The 19,805-nt window shown below is 45.2% G+C and overlaps 1 protein-coding gene across 2 annotated transcripts in view; it reads right to left on the bottom strand.

Moving 5' to 3' along the window:
- The window catches only part of ATG4B (autophagy related 4B cysteine peptidase), a 362,353-nt gene that overhangs the window by 31,113 nt on the left and 311,435 nt on the right, over nt 1-19,805 (bottom strand). The window lies entirely within an intron of this gene.

Here is a 19,805-nt window from a genome sequence, read left to right as displayed (position 1 = left end):
AATGGGCTGGAGCTGGACGACGAGGACTGGATCTCCGCGGTGGCCTCCCCGAAAGAGGTGGCCATACCGGCTCGCCTTCGTTTCGTCCAGCTCAAGATACTCCACAGGGTCTACATGACGGGGCCAAAGCTCCTGCGTATGGGCTATGCTGAAGACGGTTTGTGTAAGCGTGGGTGTGGTGCGCTGGGGACTTTTCTGCATATCCTGTGGGAGTGCCCGGAAGTGGAGGGGTTCTGGCGAGGTGTGCATGAGGTGCTGCGAGTGGTCACGCATGTGGCGCTGTTGCCCGAAGCGAGGAGATGCCTGTTGAATGTGTGGGAGCCTACCGATTACTCGGTGCCGCAGACGTGGTGGGTGACTCTGGGGTATATGGTTGCCAAGCGTGATATTGCCCAGCTGTGGGGATCCCAGAGGCCCCCGACTGTCTCGGCCTGGAAGGAACATATGGATTGGTGCATGTTTCGGGAAAAGGTGGTGTATGTGGCGAGAGGTAAGCCTGCGACATGGGTGAAGGTGTGGGGCCCCTGGAACGCCTACCGCGGGGGAATCTGTGCTCCACCGTTATTGCCCGATCCGTCGCCGGCCCCGTCCCCTTAGCCAACTCATCCCCCCGGTACCTGGGCATTAGGTGTCCCCAACTCTAGTTCTGATCTCTCCCCCCCCTCTTGAGATTCCTATGGATGGCTAGAATCCCCCCTCTAGGGGAGCACGTGTTGCTATTCCGATTGAAGATTGCCTTGTGGGTTTGTTTGTGTTTGATGTTCTTTAAATTTAAAATGGAACCGTATAATGGGGTCTGGATAGTGTGGCACGCAACGATGTTACCTCCTGTAAATGCTCGGCCGCAGCACCATGTGTTTTATAAATGTATATCGTATGCTCCTTTTATTGCTAGCGGCCGGCCGGAAGGTTGTAGGCCCATATTTGTATAATTTTTTGAGTCTTGTAATAAACGGTTTCAAAAAAAAAAAAAAAAAAAAAAAAAAACATAAATCCTTATTGTACATTTAGTGAACTCAAGTCAATTTCTATTATCCATTAAGTGCTTGACTCTATAAAAATCGTCATAATAAAAAAACACAATATGAGACTGTTGCCCTATATTTTTTAAACATTGGTAGAAAAATACTGTACGTTTTCCATAAAATATTTTTGGCAATTTCCATAAATTTTAAAGTCAATTTTGGATCTCCACTGGATTTTGACCTAATTCTTTTATGTACAGATTTAAAAAATGTACCTCCCTGCAAACTAAGGGGATTGAGGTACCGCCTAACCAAGTGGTTACAGCTTCTCTGCATGTTCGAATGTTCACGTTTATAAATATTTATTTTAATAATATTTTTCTTTCTTTTATTAACTTTGAACATGCACAGAAAACGTGTTGTAGAGATTCTTGTTTATAGTCACACAATCTACAGAATTGATTTTGATTCTGGTCTTTCCAGGAAGGGATGAGATCCTTCATTTCTCACATGCCAAAGGGGAATTTCATGAATTGATGTTTTAAGGCCACCGTAAAGTGGGCTAATAAATATTTCTGAGGCTTCCTAGTACCATAAGACTTAATCACCGTCCAAGCATGATGTAGTAGAGTGTTCTCGTCTGTAGGATGAGACAGGAGTTTAGTTGTTAAGTTAATTGCTTTGTTGAAGGCCTCTTTCCCGATGCTGGAATTCCAAACGTCTTGCGCTTAAAGATCCTCTATAACCTGGATTATATAGCAACCCCAGGAGCCTTGTATTTTATTCTCTTTTTGCGCCGAAATTTCTTTCCAGCATAGGTTTTCAATGGAACCAGTTTCGGATGATTGGAGCCTCCCACATAGTTTAATAAATGTGCCTTTGCTCCAGAATATTTTGTTGGAGAAGCCAAACTCAAGTCGAACTTGTGACGGGGATGCTGATTTCTGAATGTGGAAAACGTTTTTATAAACTTTTGTTTGGATTTTGATTAGAGTTAGAATTTCACGACCTCTTGTTGTTTCAGATCCATAGGTCACAGATGGCATTAGCTGTGCGAGCATGATGGATAGTAGATGGCCGTAGGATGGACAATTTAATTTATTTTTTAGTAATTTAAAGCCATATATTAGTGTGTGGGCTTTGGCCCAGATTGCTGAAAGCTGCTGTTTGTAACTCAGTTTCCGTTCGACTTTAAATCCGAGATATTTGTATGGGGCTACTGTCTCGACTGTTTTTTCATCCATATACCAAGAGTGTTTCTTATATTTGGTATCCCCTAACCGTACTTCTTTTGTTTTAGTCAAATTTAGTTCTTGCAATTCCATGTACTTGGCTAGTGCGTTCATGCGGTCTTGTAACCCAATTTGGGTTTGGCTTAATAGCACTATATCTTTTGCATACTGAAGGCACTCGATTTCCTCAATAGCTAACATTGGTGGGTGACTGTTTACTTTCCGTAGAGCTTCTTCAAGATCGGATAAGTACAAGTTAAAGAGACTGGGGGTTAGCACACACCCCTGCTTTAATCTGTTGTTGGTACCAATTTTCTTTGTAATGCAACTGCCGTCCCCTATTTTTACCTGAGTCCAAGTACCTATATATAGTTCTTTAATGGCATGCAGTAAATTACTTGGAATACCTCAATTAGCCAATTTTTCCCATAAACGTATTCAGTGCACATGGTTGAAGGCGGATGGGAGTTCCACGAAACAGGTGAACATCCGCTTGTTCTTATATTTGGCATTTTCGGCTAGAAGCGTTAGTGCCGTAAGATTTGTTAGTGTGCCTGCACCGACCCTGAACTATGTTTGAGTTCCAGGGATCCATTTGTAGTCATCTGACCATTTGTCAGGATGTTCGAGCAGGCACGCTGCATATAGCTTAGCTTCAACATCTATTTAAGCAATGAGTCTGTAATTGGTTGGCTGTAACAGATTTCCACTTTCGAAGATTGGGTGAAAAATACTTCCCTTCCATGATTCTGAGATCCTACACGTCAGGAACAACTCATTAAGGAATGGTTTAGAGTAGTGTGCCGAATATGTTGCTTCTCCATTAAAGAGAGCATTTGGGATTCTGTTGGGGCAAGCTGTGCCTTCTGATTTTACTTTCTTTAGGATTTTTGTTAATTGATCTGTTTCCGTTACCTCAAAGATGTTTTTACTCTGGTGGGCAATGTACATTTTGTTCTCTTCATAAATCCCTGGGGATGTCGGAGTCTCTGGTAGGAGGCCCATCCTCCTTCCAGTTAATCCATCTTGACAATCTGTTTTTACTTTGTGCTCTGGTTCCGTGTACATTTCTCGAACGTGGGCCTCCCATGTATCTGCATTGATCCCTGCATTTTGTTGTCTGGTCTCCCCAAGTGTCCGAGCATTTATCAGTTGCTTCGTGGCAGCCTTTCTTGTATTGAATTCTTAATTTTTTTTTAGCTTAACTTTGTCCGGTCTTCCTCCTCATTTTAACTGGTTTGAGACTATTATGATTTCTCACAGTATTAGGCGTTTTTGCTTACATAACTCTGTACTGTACCAGTACGGAATACCAGGACCATTAGGCCGGTTAAGCTCCCTGTGGAAATTGTGGTGAGGTTGCTTCTTTTTGGCAGGGAATTTTTCCAATAAGACAGCTTTTAAGGTTTCCCAGGCCTTTAGTCTCTCACCATTCACTAATTGTGGAGCTACTTGATTTCCTGTTTCCTTTATTGTTGCTTTTTTCAATACTGCTCGAAGGTATACCTCAGCCATCACCGTCTCTATCCCTGTACCTCTCCATTTTAGACTTTTTAGATTACGTGCGAGGGGCATAGAGATAAGTTTATTAGATGCCGTCAACTGAGCAAACCTTTGTTCAAATTGCATTACTTGAGGAAAATGGTTGCTCTCCGTGCATGGAATAATTTGGAATTTGTACATCTTGAACGTTACGTGTTCACTCACTAACGTGTGATCGATTGTTGAGCTCTCTTTCTCACCTAAAAAGGTGATTGATGCTGGTGAATCCTCTTTTGAATTTCCATTCAGATGTTTTAGACCTACTGTTTCTAGCTGACTTCTGAATCTTTTGCCAAATTGGTGTGATTCTGGTGATTTTTACATAAATTTGTGTTGAAGTCACCTGTGATAATGAACTGCGCCTGAGAGTATTGTCTCTGCATTGTTTTTATCATTTTATACAGGATTTTCATGTGCTCGTCTTTTGTCCCTTTTCTTAGGTGAATATAGACGTTTATTAAAATAATTATCATCAGTGCCATACTAGTCTTTTGATTTTCCAACTTCGTTACGAGGAGCTGGGGCCTCGATCCTTTGCAATTCGATTCCCCAGGACTTGAACTTTTGCTGATGTATCATTATATGATCTACTATCTATGATGAGGTTCAGTTTGTTACTGTTATCTCTCTGTTGTTAAAAAGTGGATGAGGTTTAAATTCGACTGATAACAAGTTAGAGGTTTTGATATAGGCTATATACCTTATTTCCTTTATCAATTTTAGAATCATACCTCTGTTTAAAGTATCAAAATTCCCTTTTGAGATGTAATTAGGGAGTAACACAAGTTTATTGGAGTGATTTCCAATTGTTGTGTGCCGTAAATCTAGATCAATCTTCTATAAAGGTTGGGAAACTTTTTGAAGCCTACAATCTGCAAAATGCCAATTAGTACGATGCTCGTGAACTGGTTGTATGCCCTCTCTTGGTTACTCCAAGGTGCATCTCTGCTTCGAATCCTCATATGTTTTTTCCTTATTCACTTAATTCCTTCAAGCTTGTGCAGTTTTTTTTCTTCCTGACTTAAAAAATCCAGAAAGATAAATTTGTTTGGTCGTTGTATATTACAGGCATGCTCTTGGGGGGCTGTAGTCAAAGTCTGTTGATCTTGCGAGTTGGGTAAGGAGGATAGGCCTATGTTTTCTCGTTCTCTTTTGGTTCAATTGCAGGAGTTCCTACCGGTTGGTCTGCGAGTTCTGGGTCGATGTTTTTTCATTCTTGTGTTGAGAAAATAATTGCCATATTTTATTTGGTTGAACTATTTTCTCTTTGTTACGTGTTTTTCTTAACCTCTTTTTTCCTTTTTTTAGACCGTCAGCTTTGCTTCCACTATCTTCGTAATTAATTTTTTCTGTTACTGGCGGGATGATTGACTTGCGTATTAGAAGTACTTTCTCTTGTTTCAATTAACTGGATGTTTGCCAAGGGGGTGGGGGGTTGATTTATTGAGACGTGATTTTCCATCGTTTGAGGTGATTCTGCTAGCGTTTTGTTTTTTGGGAACGTTTTCCTTGTGTTTGTAAACTCTTTGTCTTGTATGTGACCTTGCTGCTTGCGCTCTTACTTCCATCAGTATATCCGACAAGATTAATAAGAGAATTTGCTTTGGCAGTTTGTGTCCATGTAGTCGCTAACCCAAATTCCGATTCAGTAACGTGTAATGTGTTACCGAATCACAATTTGGGCCTGGTACATACAAAAATGCCCTGACTTTGGGATTCTGACCCTTTGCGACAGAAAAAAGCCTTAGTATATCCGGCCATAGAGACTGATAAAAAGGACAAAAGAAATAGGAGCTATGTTGTACCCCACAGTCCAGGACAATATGTTCAGATAGAAAGGGTGCAGATTTTACCTACTGGTGTCACCAGATAAATAAGATCTGAACAAGACAATGGTAATGGTTGAGGAATTTGATAATGTGGTCGCTCTGTCCAAAATGACCTGGTGTTCCACAGTATTAAAAGCCAGTGGTTGTTCCAAAAGGACCACAAGGTCAATGGCAGTCATCCACATATCCCAGGACCTTGTTTCATTAACCTAACAATGCATTTTAAGTATTATCCTGCGATTGGGACAGATTCCTCAGTGAATGAAAAAGAGACATGGGGTATCCTGGTGCAATTCTGGCTCTAATTGACTAGCCAATAGTTCTTCCACACCAGGAACCCTTGGCAGCAATGGTTACACTCTACCACACAGGTGTATATTCTGGAATTTCATTGAATTCGATGCTTGGAACCCGCCGTTAAGATGCCATATAATGCCCTTAATCACATATTAGGATAGTCATACAAAAGGGAAGCCCTCAGAAGATCCAAATAACATTTTTGACAATCATATCTAGAAAAGTCTAGAGTACATGATGCAGAGGCAGCTTTTCCCAAAAAGATGCCATTCACATGAGATGACTTCATCAGGGCTGTTAAAGACATATATAACAACATTTTACAATAAAACCAAACCAGAAGATGAACAAAAAATATGTTGGCCTCCTACTATGAGTAGATTACGTAATTTCTTATTTTTAAATCTGTTTTCACTGATTTTCAAGTTTGTGCAATACGACAAGTTATACATAATTTCACATGTGTGTCCAATTGGGACTTACGAGAGTTGCCTCTGTACATACATAAGTTGGTTTATTCTGCGACATTATGAACACAAATCCCTAGATATCGGAATGTGGTTTCCTGCCATTGAAACCACTCTCCATTTAGTGCGTAGCCAGGGTCTGTGTTGTGTTCACTAAAGGAGTACAGGCCAGAATTAGGGACATTTTCCTTAAGTCCTGATATTTTAGGGAATCTTTCAAGTGAGAGAGACAGTCGGTGAGGTATTTGGTGTATGTCTCTTATGTACAGGAGGAGGTCGTCTGCATATAATGACACAATATGTGTGCCATCCCCTTGCGTGATGCCTTTTCCCGCCTCCACTCTGAGAGCCTCTGCCAGTGGCTCAATTGCCAGAGCAAATAAGAGTGGGGAGAGGGGGCACCCCTGCCTAGTACCCCAACATATCCTTATCGGCTCCAACATGTAAGGGCCTGTTTTTACCATTACCGTTGGTACGTCGTACAGCAAATGGACCATGCTAGTGAAGTAATCACCTAGGTTGTATTTGCTTAAAACCACAAAAAGGAAACCCCATTCTAGCGAATCAAATGCCTTCTCCAGGGCCAGAACCAGGCACCCCGCATGTGGCCAATGTCTTCGCGAGTAAGTGGCTAGCCTAAAGAATCGCCTTAAGTTCGATGAGGTGCTCCTAGAGGGTATAAAACCATTCTGGTCTGCGTGCACTAATGAGGGTATTATTAGTGTGAGTCTCTCCGCTAGTAGCTTTGCTAGTATTTTGTAGTCTACGTTTAGGAGGGCTAATGGTCTGTAAGCTCCCATGTCTGTGGGGTCTTTCTATGGTTTGGGCAGGGATGCTAATTTGGCTTCTCGCATAGTTGGGGAGAGTCGCTGTGCGCTTGCTGCTTCTACGTACAGTGTATACAGATGGGGAACTAGAACTGCAGTGTATGTATTATAGAACTCTGACGGCAGGCCGTTTGGGCCAGGGGACTTCCCGTTGGGAAGAGCCATAATTGCGCTTCTTATTTCTTGGGTCATGATTTATGCATTCAGTTGTTGCCTCTGGTCTGGCGTTGTTCCGGGCAATTGTACTGAGTCTAGGAATTCGGAAAGTAGTCGGTCGTTCAACGGTCCCAAGTATTGGTACAGTTTGGTGTAGTGTTTGGTCATTCCGCCATGTATTTCATATTGTGTGTAGACTAGCTGTCCTGTCTCAGTACGTAATGCTCCTACGGGGCAGCTTGTTTGCTCTTGGTGCAGGAGCCACGCTAGCAGTTTGCCTGCGCGATCCGCGGAGGCATGTTCACGCGCTGAATGTGCTGCATAGTTATGACATCGGAACCGCTCTAGTAAGTCTGTATGTTCTGATCTTAGTGCGTCCAGTTGCCTAGTGTTTGGGATACCAGCTGCATGCTTGGTTTCTTGTCCCAGCAGCGGCCGTTCTTTTTGGCTCAGCCCGTCATTAAGCTGTTTCTGGATATTCCAGGTGGCCCCCAGGCAATGACCTCTACGGGACACGTTTAAGGCGTCCCATTACAGAAGGGGATCTTCCACTGTGTGTTCGTTTATTCAAAGTATTTTAGCATGGACGTCTCTAAGGACCCGTGAAACGCTTGGTCTTCCAGCACTGCAGGCTGTATGTGCCAGGTGGGCACCGGAGGGGGGGTCCCAGGTCCCATGTAAGTTGCAGGAGTTGTGAGTTGTGATCAGAGTGTGTGTGCCTTAGGTATTCTGTAAGCTTGATGAGTGGGATTAGAGGGGATGATTATACTATTCGGTCAAGACAGACATGAAGGTCGTGCACTGCAGAGTAAAATGAGTATACTCGCGTCATACGGTTGAGCGCCCTCCATAGGTCTCATTAGCGACCAGTTTGTTAGCCACTCCCTGAGAGCCTGTGCATTGGATGCTGTTACTGGCCATGTCGGGGGAGGGGTATGATCTGTCCAAGTCTACGTCTAGTCCTGAAATAAAAGTATTCCCCTATCAACCAAGGAAGCTCGCTCCAGCCAACCAGTGTTCCCGTGAGTTTCTTGAGGAATGCACTTTGTTCTACATTTGGGGCGTATATTGAGCCCAAAAGCAGGGCTTGGACGTTCAGCATGCCCCTGATGAACACGTACCTCCCCTCCAGATCTATAATTCTCTTCTGCCTTGTGTGGAATGCCTGACTTGACCCATATCGTCACCACTCTGGCTTGCAAGGAGTAGTTTGTACTATATACTTAACCTCTCCAACGTTGCTTAGGTGGATTGCTTCCGCCTGGGTAAGATGTGTTTCTTGTAACAGAGCGATGTCAGTGTGCCTGCGTAGGAGGTATGCATATATGGATTATCTACGGCTGGGCGTGTGGATGCCCCTCACGTTCCAGGTCAGGATGTTAGTTTGCGCCATGCATGGGTTTTGTGCTTCCTTGCCTGGGAAGGACTGCGATGGTTACGCGACAGTGTGGACATATCAGGGGCTGGGGGACTAACTGGGTGGTGGGTAACACGTATCGGCAAGATCGTATTCGATGCTCGTCCAAACTGGAACGCCCAAAAGAGGCAACTTTCATGATGGGGGTGTCTTGGCTCAGGGTGACGTGTGCTTTGCTTGTGTGTGGTAGGGGTGTGCCTCATTGTAGGTGAGAGTAATGAGCGGGCTCCTGCCGTACATTGACGCGAGCTAAGAGAGCATCTGTTGCGGGGAGGGACCATGTCACGGCAGGAATGTGCTGTGCACACCTATGCGTATTGGTTATACTATCTTCAAAAGGATAAACTGTACTATGCAATTGTCCATTGTCTATATTATGTCCTCCGATGTTTACGGTGTGATATTGGGTAGTTGGACAGAGTCTCTGTCATCAGAGCATGCTGGAGATGAGTTAGTAGAGCTCCAAGAGCAGGTCGCAGTTTAATAGGCTCTGAGGCAGTATCGACTAGCTGCAGCCACCTGAAGGGCTTCATGGAGTTCCGTCTTCCTATGCTCCTTATCTGGGATGGCCAGCGAGCGGCGCTCTCAGTGGCTTGTTGGTCCCCGCTCCGCCGCACCGGTGACTCCTGTTGATCTGGCGTGACGGGTGTGTGTCTGTGGGCGGCCTGGGTCCCGTCGATTGATCGGTCTCTTCTAGCCAGTCCCACACCTCGGACGGTGTGTCAAAGAATTTCGCTTGGCCTTTCATAATTATGTGCAGTCGGGCTGGGAACATTAAAGAGTAATGGATGTCTAGCACTCGGAGCTGCATCTTGACTTCTGCGAACGATCCTCTGCGCCTTTGCACTTGTAGTGTATAGTCTGGAAATAGCATGATCTGCTGGTTTTGTATCTTTATTTCCTCGATCTTGCGGGTCTCTCTAAGCACTGTATCTCTGTCTCTATAGTTTAGTAATTTGAATAGCAGTGGTCGCGGTCTGGATCCCAGTAGCGGTCGTCGTGTTGGTACTCTGTGTGCTCTCTCTACTACGAACTGCGGCGACAAGGAAACCTCCGTAAGAGCTCCCGCAGACAATTTCCCACGTGTTTCGTTGGTTCTTGTCCTTCCTCCCCTTCCAGTAGACCCACCATGCCTATGTTGTTGCGGCAGGAACGTCCCTCCCTATCTTCCAGCCGGTCTTCTAGTATGTTGACTCGGTCGATAATGTCCTACAATGCTGCCGCGTGGCTGTGGGTGGTTGGCTTCAGTTCTGATAGTGCTTGTTCATGCATTTGCACCTTGTTTGACAGTTTGTGGTGGTCCTTTCTGAGTAGGGTGAAGTCCGACGCCACTTTGTTGATTTTTTTCCGCAAGTGTTGCACGGGTTTGGTCTAAGGCAGTGCCTATTTTCTCAACCGCTGCCAGCACAGTGTCGAGCTTGGACGATAACATTGGGTTCATGGCCACTGTTTTTGTGCCTATGGTTTGCCCTACCTGTGCCTCTGATTGTGTGGTTGAGTGCTGTGTGGTGTTTGTTAGGCGTCCCATGACTAATTGAAGTATGGCTGACACAGGTGCTTATAGACTGCATGCAGTAAGGACAAAAAATGGAAAAAGTGTGTAACTGTCATTCGTTAACATGTACATTGGGATAACAATAAGTTATGAGAAGTGGTGGATACCGCATGTTTAATCAAATTGCAAAAGCGTTCCGTCCTGTAGGTGGAACCTTGATACAAGTTATACCATTTGCTTGTGAGACGAAGGGATAGTTCAAGATGGTACCTCTTGGTCCGCTAGAGTATGTAAGAACAATGATTCATCGAATAAGAGGAATGATATAGAGCTTGATACTCGTGAGATTCTAAATTGGGGTGTCTTGGTTATGAGGTCTGGATGAAGGCTTTAACTTTGAGATTTTGAGTTTTGAATTTATGAGTGGGGCCACTGAATATTCATCTTTGTGTTTACTGTCCATATTCTAGGGAATCCCAATGGCTATATTAATCATGAATAAAAAAAGACATGAATGGCGCTATCTACATATGAGAACGTATGCCACGATGTAAGTATTAATACCATTATGATAGGGAGATGGGGAAGTTGAATTAACGATAAGTTAACTTTAAGAACTGTAATGCAACATACACTTTATCTCAAGAGTTTTCGTGGATTTTTAAATTAATTTTAATGATAGTAATTGTGATATTTACTTCACAGTAATACTTTAGCACATGAATAAATTGTTATAGAAGAATATTGTGATATACGAGATGAATTTGTGAGGGGGAGTCTTTTTACTATTAATATATATGAGGTATGATTTGTTGATTAACTTCTTAAGTATTTAAGGACATGAATTAATTGTGCCGCAAGAAATGAATTTGTAAAGTGTGGTCTTCCCATTAATTTAAATATTTATGAAGACATTTGTGGATAATTAAGCCCATTTAATTATGCAGAAGATTGTACATGAATGATGACTTGATGATCATAATGTAATGTACATATAGTAGGAGACCAAAATGATTTTACCCCTTTTTTTGGTTAGGTTTTATTGTAAAATGTTGTTATATATGTCTTTTTCAGCCCTGATAAAGTCCCATGTTGGGATGAAACGCGTTGGCTGGGATGAAACGCGTTGGCTGGGCTCTGTCATTGTCAGTTTTTATTTTAAAAAAGAAGCAATGAAGAGTAAAGATTGATTACGGATTTTTATCCACCAACATTTGAGTCTCCTCATTTAAATGGCATATTGGAAAAATTGCCTCTGCATCGCGGAGTCTGTTTCCCTTTTGTATGATTACAGCGGAGAGTTCTTCCATGATTTTTGCTAAGGCTAAACACCCCTTAATGGCTTTGAGACTCCTAGGTTTCCAATATCTTAGGTTTCAATTGCTCAATATTTTTTTACTAGGAGTGTAACAACTCCATATTTGAGGGCTTGGGGTACACGCCCTTCAGAAAACAATCTGTTGTTGAATTCCCAAATGAGGGGTGTGCATACTCTTTTGGCAGGCATGCTGACATGGGATTGGCAGTGGCATTAGTAAACGTATGTTGACCAACAAGACCAAAACAAGGCAAGCTTAAAAAAGTGCCATTTAATATTTGGCTAGTCACATAGAATAGCTACATTTTGCTGTTGAATTGGGTAAAATAAATCACTTTATCTTCGGGATGGCAGTATTTCCAACATTTTGTTACTCTCTGTTTTTTTACTTTAATATTTAAGACAGAACAAAATGGAGTAATGTGACTCTGGTTGGACTTACATACAGGAAGCAAAAGGGCTAAAACTTTCAGAAACTTTTAAAATCTAAATTAAAGATTGCTGCACGAACAAAAGGTCATTTAGATGGGACAATTCAGACTCAAAAGTGGGGCAAGTCAGGGATCTGTAAAAGGAAAGATCTTGAGATTTTCAGACTTTCAAGGACACCACATTGCATTCCTTTAGGTTGCTTACTCAGTTGATTACCCTTTGGTGCCATTGTGTCACAACTTAGTTTGGGAAATTATATAATGGAGCTACTGCCCTCAGAATAATTGCCATTTATTAAAGGTGTACCGAACAAACACATTAATGTCACATTACAATTATCCAAACAGCGTAATGTTACACTGCGTTCCACAATTCAAAGAATATATTCTCCAAAACACAAGCTTTCGTTTATATTTACCTATAGTGGTAAAGGAAGTTACATTTGTTTCAAGAAGATTTGTACAGTCTGGAAAAAATGGGCTGATCCCTACTAGGCATTAGTATGTATCTTTGAATAGCCAACTTAAATTATATAACACATCTGACACCATAAGAAACAACAAGGGAAGAGGTAGTAACTTAGGTTTTTGAAGGGAACAAGTCTCGTTATGACTTATGGAGTAATCTACCTATATTAAATAGGTAAGCGGTCCTCAACTATCTCTCCCTCCCCCCATTACCCTTGATCTCACGGTGTGGATCAAAAGGTTTTGCCATCAATGGTAACCGTATTTCTGACTACTATTACCAAAATAGGCTTTATGGCTGTGACATGATCATTTTGTACCATATACTATCTACCATAGATTACTCCTCGCCTATATAAAGATCGATGGGCAGCCTACAGCAACATGTCCACCATGAGCACTCATTATGATTTAATGGCTCATCTCTCATGTTGCTTGTTTGTTCGTTCTAGGTATTCTTGTATTTATTCATGTTACTAAGCGCCTCACCAATCCAGATGAGGAAAATAGGGACTTGAGGGCTTTGCTCATATTAAGACACCGCGATTCTCCAATGGGGACCTCAACTCCATTTTAATATAGTACTGCCGCACTGAATTTTTTAACTCTTATCTTCTTCCTTCTTTTTTATAGTTTTAGATAGGACCACTATGTGGGTCCTCCGAGTGGCACTACTTGATTCGATAAGGCCACCGCATAGCCCTTTTTCCCATGACCTTAAATCACTCCCCGATGGTCCTGAAGAAGCACAAAGGATCTCCTCCTGAGACCACACTATCGCTCAAAACATGCAGACCCCATACTCTTTTTAAACAAACACTTCACTTGTCTAGCTACTGAGGGTCCTTACCCTCGAGCAGCACACAACCTTTTGTTTTTTTTAAACTATGACATAGGGATCCCCCTCATTAAAATTAGTCTACCTTAGATATCCTCTAGTCATTTTTAATTGTCACCTCTCATATAACACTGCACACTGACCCGCACACACCATACGGCTAGATCACAAAAAAGATCTCCGACAAAGTGACCCTTCGGGGAACCCGTAGGGCATTGCAGCACCGGCCCGATGAGGAGCACCACCCCATGATGAAGCATGACATCCTTCGGGTGTGTGAGGGCAGCAGGTAAACGTCTCTCTGACTCTTCTCCATTTCTCTAAAACAGCTCTTTTCCCAATTCTTATTTCAGAAACAGTGACTCTCTTTAGTGACTTAGATGAACTAATTTGACAATAATTTCTATATAAACATTTCTTGGAATCTTTCCTTTTTCCTTTTAAACTTTTGATTAATTTACTAACTAAAGATAAAACAAATTCCTTAAACAAACTGATAAACTGAAGAGTACAAAGGTACATTTGGTAAGCACCAGTAAATAAGAATTGGTTTTAATAACAGCCAGGGAAATATCCACTTATGAATTCCGACATTTAAAAAAATAATATTTAACTACCATATCCAGGTGGTCATAATAGTGCAAATGGGATATTTGTATTCTGTCATGCAATACGAAACATACTCAACAGTGATCAACAGGCACTCCTGCTGAGCCTGACGGGTCGCAGGCACGCTCGTGGGGCCAAAGAACGCTCTATGCGACGGTGAGAGACCTGAAACCGTCCCCAGAGGCCCGCAGCCGTATCGAGCAGAGCCCAGAGAGCGCAGAGGGGTCACAGGGGAACTCCAAACCTGATGCACAGTAGAGTGGGGATCGCCTACTTAAAGACACCGGGCAAGACTGGCACTGCGACGGTGACCCACGGTGGATAGCTGAGCGTGGGCAGCGCCATAAATCACCGTCCAACAGCGCCACCACAGCACATGCCCTGTGCCCCCATCGCCGCCCCTTACCGGGCATATAAAGATCAAGAAGATTGCTGTCACCACTGGCACGGTAGATAGCAAGAAGACCCTAGAGCAAGGAAGGGCGACATATCAAGTGCTGCAGCAGGTCACACTACCGACCAGAGGTGACCTACCCTGGTACTCCACAACGACCTGTGGATACGAGAGAGCGCAAACAAAGACCATCATGGGACGGCAGCGAGCAACCGGTGCGCCATCAGCTTCCGCAACCGGGAGACAGCCCTTCCCAGACCCCAACTCCACGCAGCCGGGCGGGGAACCCCCAATGCGGACTCCATGTCAACAACGCTGGATAAAGTTTTGACAGCAATTGAACACTCCAGAGAGACCATGGAGAACAAATTTAGGGAGTTAGCTACGGACCTCAATCTACTACGCGACGACCACAGAAAACTGGTCGACAAAGTCACGCAAGGAGAGAGAACGCTCCAAACCCTGGAGCTGCAAGTACAATCGCATCAAGACGCTATCAAAGAACTGCAAACTAGAGTGAAGGCCCTGGAACTCAAAGCGGTTGACCTTGAAGGGCGATCCCGCCGGAGCAACATTCGCGTTATGAACCTACCGGATGGAGCAGAAGGGTCCAACTCAATCCGTTTTGTCGAAACATGGATTAAAACGTTTACTCAACTGCAAGACTGGACACCGTACTTTTCAGTAGAAAGGGCGCATCGGGTTCCGACCCGTAAACTACCTCCGGGATCCCCACCTAGACCGTTCCTACTAAAACTGCTCCATTACCAGGATAGAGACACTATTCTTCGAGCTGCACGACAATCGGGGCCACTCAGAGTAGAGGACAAACAGGTCATGCTATTCCCAGATTACTCCCAAGCTGTCCAACGACAACGCGCTACATTCCTGGCGGTTAAACGGGCCCTACGCCAAAAGAACATACAATATGCACTCTTATTCCCAGCTCGTTTAAAAATTATACATGATGGAACCACGTCCTTCTTTACAGATCCCACAGAAGCAAACCACTGGGTGGAGCAAAGCGTGGGGAACCCAGACGGACGCAGAAGCACACAAAGCCCCCGACCTTTCTAGCCGCCGGCGACGGCACCAAAAGCGGATCACTATCTCGCAGTTGAGTCAAAGATCGGACCACACCATTAAAAGCTCTCCAGATCTCGACCAAATCATAGCAGACCGCAGAAGAGCACTTCAAGCGGCGGCGAGGATCCGATCAACATGTGGAAGTCCAGACGGAAATAGAGGCCCACATATATTCACCTCGGAAGAAGACATCAGCGATGCACATACCTCACGAGACGGTTCGGTCACACCCCCGATAGTGACCCCCAGACAGCAGATGCACTGTTTGACAACTGAGAAACAAGCCGACCAGAAATCACTTTCAGGACACAGCGGGACCTGCCGGAGCAGTATCCTGAACATTCTGCAGCCATCTAACAGACCGGAATCCAGGCAGTGATACGAGGCATAAAGACATACCCAGGCATCCTCAACTCTGAGTTATGAAGCGGGCAGCCATGCCGCTGGAAACCTACGCAGCGGCACAGCCAACCCCCTTGAACAACGAACTAAAGATAATACAAGATGTATAGTTTGGACGTATTGCCTTGAGTGATAGGTCCCCTTCAGTTGGGAACGTTTCCCAATGTTCAGTTTAAATTCCTCTCTGTTGTAAATCACCTATTACCCCTACAGGACCAAGTAACCAGAATGGTACGTGATATGTGGAAGGCGACTACGTGGGGGGAGGGAGACCCGAAGGTTCAGCGGAACCGCATACATAGATGGCCCTGGTATAGATGCCGAGCGACATGACCAATAGCATCCCTAGCACAGACATAAAACTCATCACATTAAATGTCCGGGGTATGCACAACGCGAGTAAACGATACGCAGTCTATGCCTACATAAAGAGACAGCAAGCCCACATAGCCCTCCTACAGGAGACACACCTGACAGCAACCGAAGTGGACCGTTTGTGTAAGAAATGGAGGGGTATCATCTGCGCCACAACTTCGCTAGGGGGGCTCTAATCTGGATCCCACCCGGGACCCCCTTCAAGGAGAGGTCACGTATGGTAGACAAAGAGGGACGATACGCAATGATAGAGGGTTTATTAGAAGGGCAATCCATTCTGATAGGAAGCATATATGCCCCCAATGTAGAACAAGCTCCTTTCTGGAGTCGCCTCACTGGGACGCTAACCCACCACACGCTAGCGCCGTGGATATTAGGGGGAGACTACAACTGCGCCCTAGACATCAGCCTCGACAGATCCCATTCCCCACCAGCACAATCACCTGTGATTAGGCAAACAGAACACTTCAACACATGGGTGAAACATTGGGCATTAACAGATGCATGGCGCACACAGAATCCGACTACCATACTATATTCCTTTCACCCGATTCCGCACAACCTGCGAGTACGCCTGGATTGATTTCTTTGCTCCACCACAATACTTCCTAAAGTACAGCACACTGATTACTTGGGGAGGGTGCTGTTGGACCATGATGCACACACAGTGACCCTCAAGTGGAAACCTCCCCATACCCACTTGGAAACTGCCGGGCGACTGTCTCACCGACCAAGTGTTCAGACATGACCATGGGGAACACATTCAAGAGCACCTCACGACAAACGCGGGCACGGCGTCATCCCGTCTGATCGAATGGGACACATTCAAAGTAGTAGCAGGGGGGCATTGCATACAAATCATAGTGGGGGGAGCGCAGAACACTAGAGCGGGCACTTCAACAGGCGGAACGAGCACTGGCGGATATATCAAAAAAGGCTGACACGGATGAGGCCACCCCAGCCCAAGTTGCCGTTGCAAAAACCACTCATGCGGAGACACTGAGAGACCTTCACAAATATAATTTTAGGGTCTATGTTTCCAAGGTCCACCGGGAAGGCAATAGGGTGGGGACGCTCCTAGCTTGGCTCGCCAAGCAAGAGTCGGCGGTGCGACCAATCACCGAGATAGCAGACAAGGATGGAATCTTCCGACATTCGCAGCTGGAAATCCTATGCATATTTCACGATTATTATTCAAACATTTATCGAGTCCCAGAACATTGTGACCATCAACTGATGACCAGTTTCCTATGCCCCTTACACATACCTCAAATTCCTCCTGCGGACAAAAAAGCGTTAGAGGCAAAGAACATATCCGCAGACATTTCCCAGGCAATCAGAGCGTTAGCACGCAATAAAGCGCCAGGGACGGACGGTTTCCCACTCTAATATTATAGCACCGTCTCGACCCGACTGATTCCTCACATGGTGACCATGTATATTTCCGCATTAGACAAAGGCGAACTTCCAGGCTCCCTTAGGGAATCGATCATAGTCACATTCCCAAAACCACACAGAGACCCAACGCTCCCCATCTCATACAGACCAATCACCCTTCTAAATGCAGACTGTAAGATACTGGGCAAACTGCTGGCAGATCGGTATGCCCAAATCCTGGCGCCATTGATCCACCCGGATGAATGCGGATTTACACCACGACGTAACACCTCCCAGAACCTACATAGACTATTTTATATTCAAGATAGGGTAAAAACACAGTTCCCCAACGCAGCGTGTCTGATATTAGACCTCGAAAAGGCATTCAACACGCTGATGTGGCCATACCTGTTTGCGGTTCTTCGCAAAATAGACACAGGACCTAGACTAACGGCATATACGAAGCTCCTATACACAGGCCTTACCTCACGGGACAGAATAGGCAAATATATCTCCCCTTCATTCGTAATACAAAGAGATACCAGACAGGGATGCCCACTATCTCCCCTTCTGTTTGCTCTGGCAGTGGAACCACTGGCAATCCGCCTGTGACAAGAGGGTGGGACCTGTGGCATTCTGCTAGCAGGCACGGTGCATTGTGTATCGTTATACACGGATGATCTTCTCATATATGTCCGTGATGTCACTCAAGACCTAACACCTATCTGGTCGACCCTGCAGGAATTCGCGGAGGCCTCCGGCCTTAAAGTTAATTGGGAGAAATCCACTTTGTACCCGCTGTGTGTTCGCTTGGCCCCATTTGCTATCCAAGTGGGAACTCAAACGCTCACATGGAGCGCTGAGGCACCCAGATATCTTGGGGTGAGACTGTACCACTCTCCGGAGGACCCATATGAAGGAAATCACCGTAGGGCACTGGCAGGGATACGGACAGCAGTGGGGTTTTGGAAAACATTGCCCCTAGGCCCCATTGGGCGAGTAGCTCTCGCAAAAATAATTATGGTCCCCAGACTCCTATACCACTTCGCTAACCTCCCAGTGATACCGCTGTGCCCTTTCTTTAAGGAGCTGGATACACTGCTTACCAAACTGATCTGGGGAGGGGGCCGACATAGGGTGGCACTGGCTACACTATATTTAAGCACGGACCGGGGGGGTTTGGGAGCGCCATCTTTTGAGTCCTACTTCCTGGCGGCCCAACTGCAGTGGTTGTCACACTGGACAGCAGATCGGCATACCGGAGAGGCCACCACTGAGGAGGGTCGAATACCACTCCCTGCTATTCATAGGATGCTGCTACCTGGCACCAAACCCATGTGCACTCGACCCCTCCAGTTCTCCATAGCTCGCACATGCAGGATGAGAATCCATTGCATGTCCAAAGGTAAACCCCCGTATTCACCCCTACTCCCCCTGGTGGGCTTCCCCAGAGAGGAGAAATACTATACCACAGGCACCCTTCAGATTTGGACTGATCTCGCAATCACAGAGATGGAGTCCCTGTTTGAGGAGGGGCAACTTCGGACATACGACCAGCTAGCGGACCAAAAAGGCCTCCCGCCAGGACAGTTTCTAACGCATAGGCAACTCATAGACAGTAGCCAGCGCTACTGGGACCCCAACGAAGGGGAACCTCCAACGCACCCAGTGATACACACTATCTTACACATGGGAGCGGGCAGACACCTGGTCACGTGGCTATACAAGGCCATCCGGGAGCTGATTCTTTCCCCAATACGACACTACGTCAGGCATGGGAAACAGAAGTGGGAAGAGTTCTTAATGATAAGGAATGGGATACTGCCCTAGAATATCCCAAAAAGGTCTCCAGAACTGCACGCTTTAGGAACATTCAATTTAATGTCCTTCACAGAGCATACCTCACAACACACCGACTCCAGCGTTTATATCCAGACACACACTTTGCATTCCACCGCAGTCAAACACCTGAGGCAGACTTTAAACACATGTTTTGGGACTGCCCTTTCATCCAAGGCTACTGGGATTGCGTTCCCACGACGCTCAGGGCGACGACCAACACTAGGACCATGACCACATGGGAAGCATGTGCGCTCGGGATCTTCCGTAGGCGGAAGACCGAGAAAGTGCAGAACCGTTTTGTATCTCTTGCCGTTCTATTAGCAAAAAGAGGAATAGCTATGCACTGGCGTGCCCCAACGGGACCGCCGGAAACAGTGTGGATAGGTGCGGTGAAAAAGTGGGGTAAAGCGGAGGAAGAGGTGTTGAGAGACGAGGAAG

This window comes from Triturus cristatus, chromosome 11 (assembly GCF_964204655.1).
Source record: "Triturus cristatus chromosome 11, aTriCri1.1, whole genome shotgun sequence".
Lineage (NCBI taxonomy): Eukaryota > Metazoa > Chordata > Amphibia > Caudata > Salamandridae > Triturus > Triturus cristatus.
Note: the sequence above shows the minus strand (reverse complement) of the source record. Positions and strands in the feature narration are given on the sequence as shown.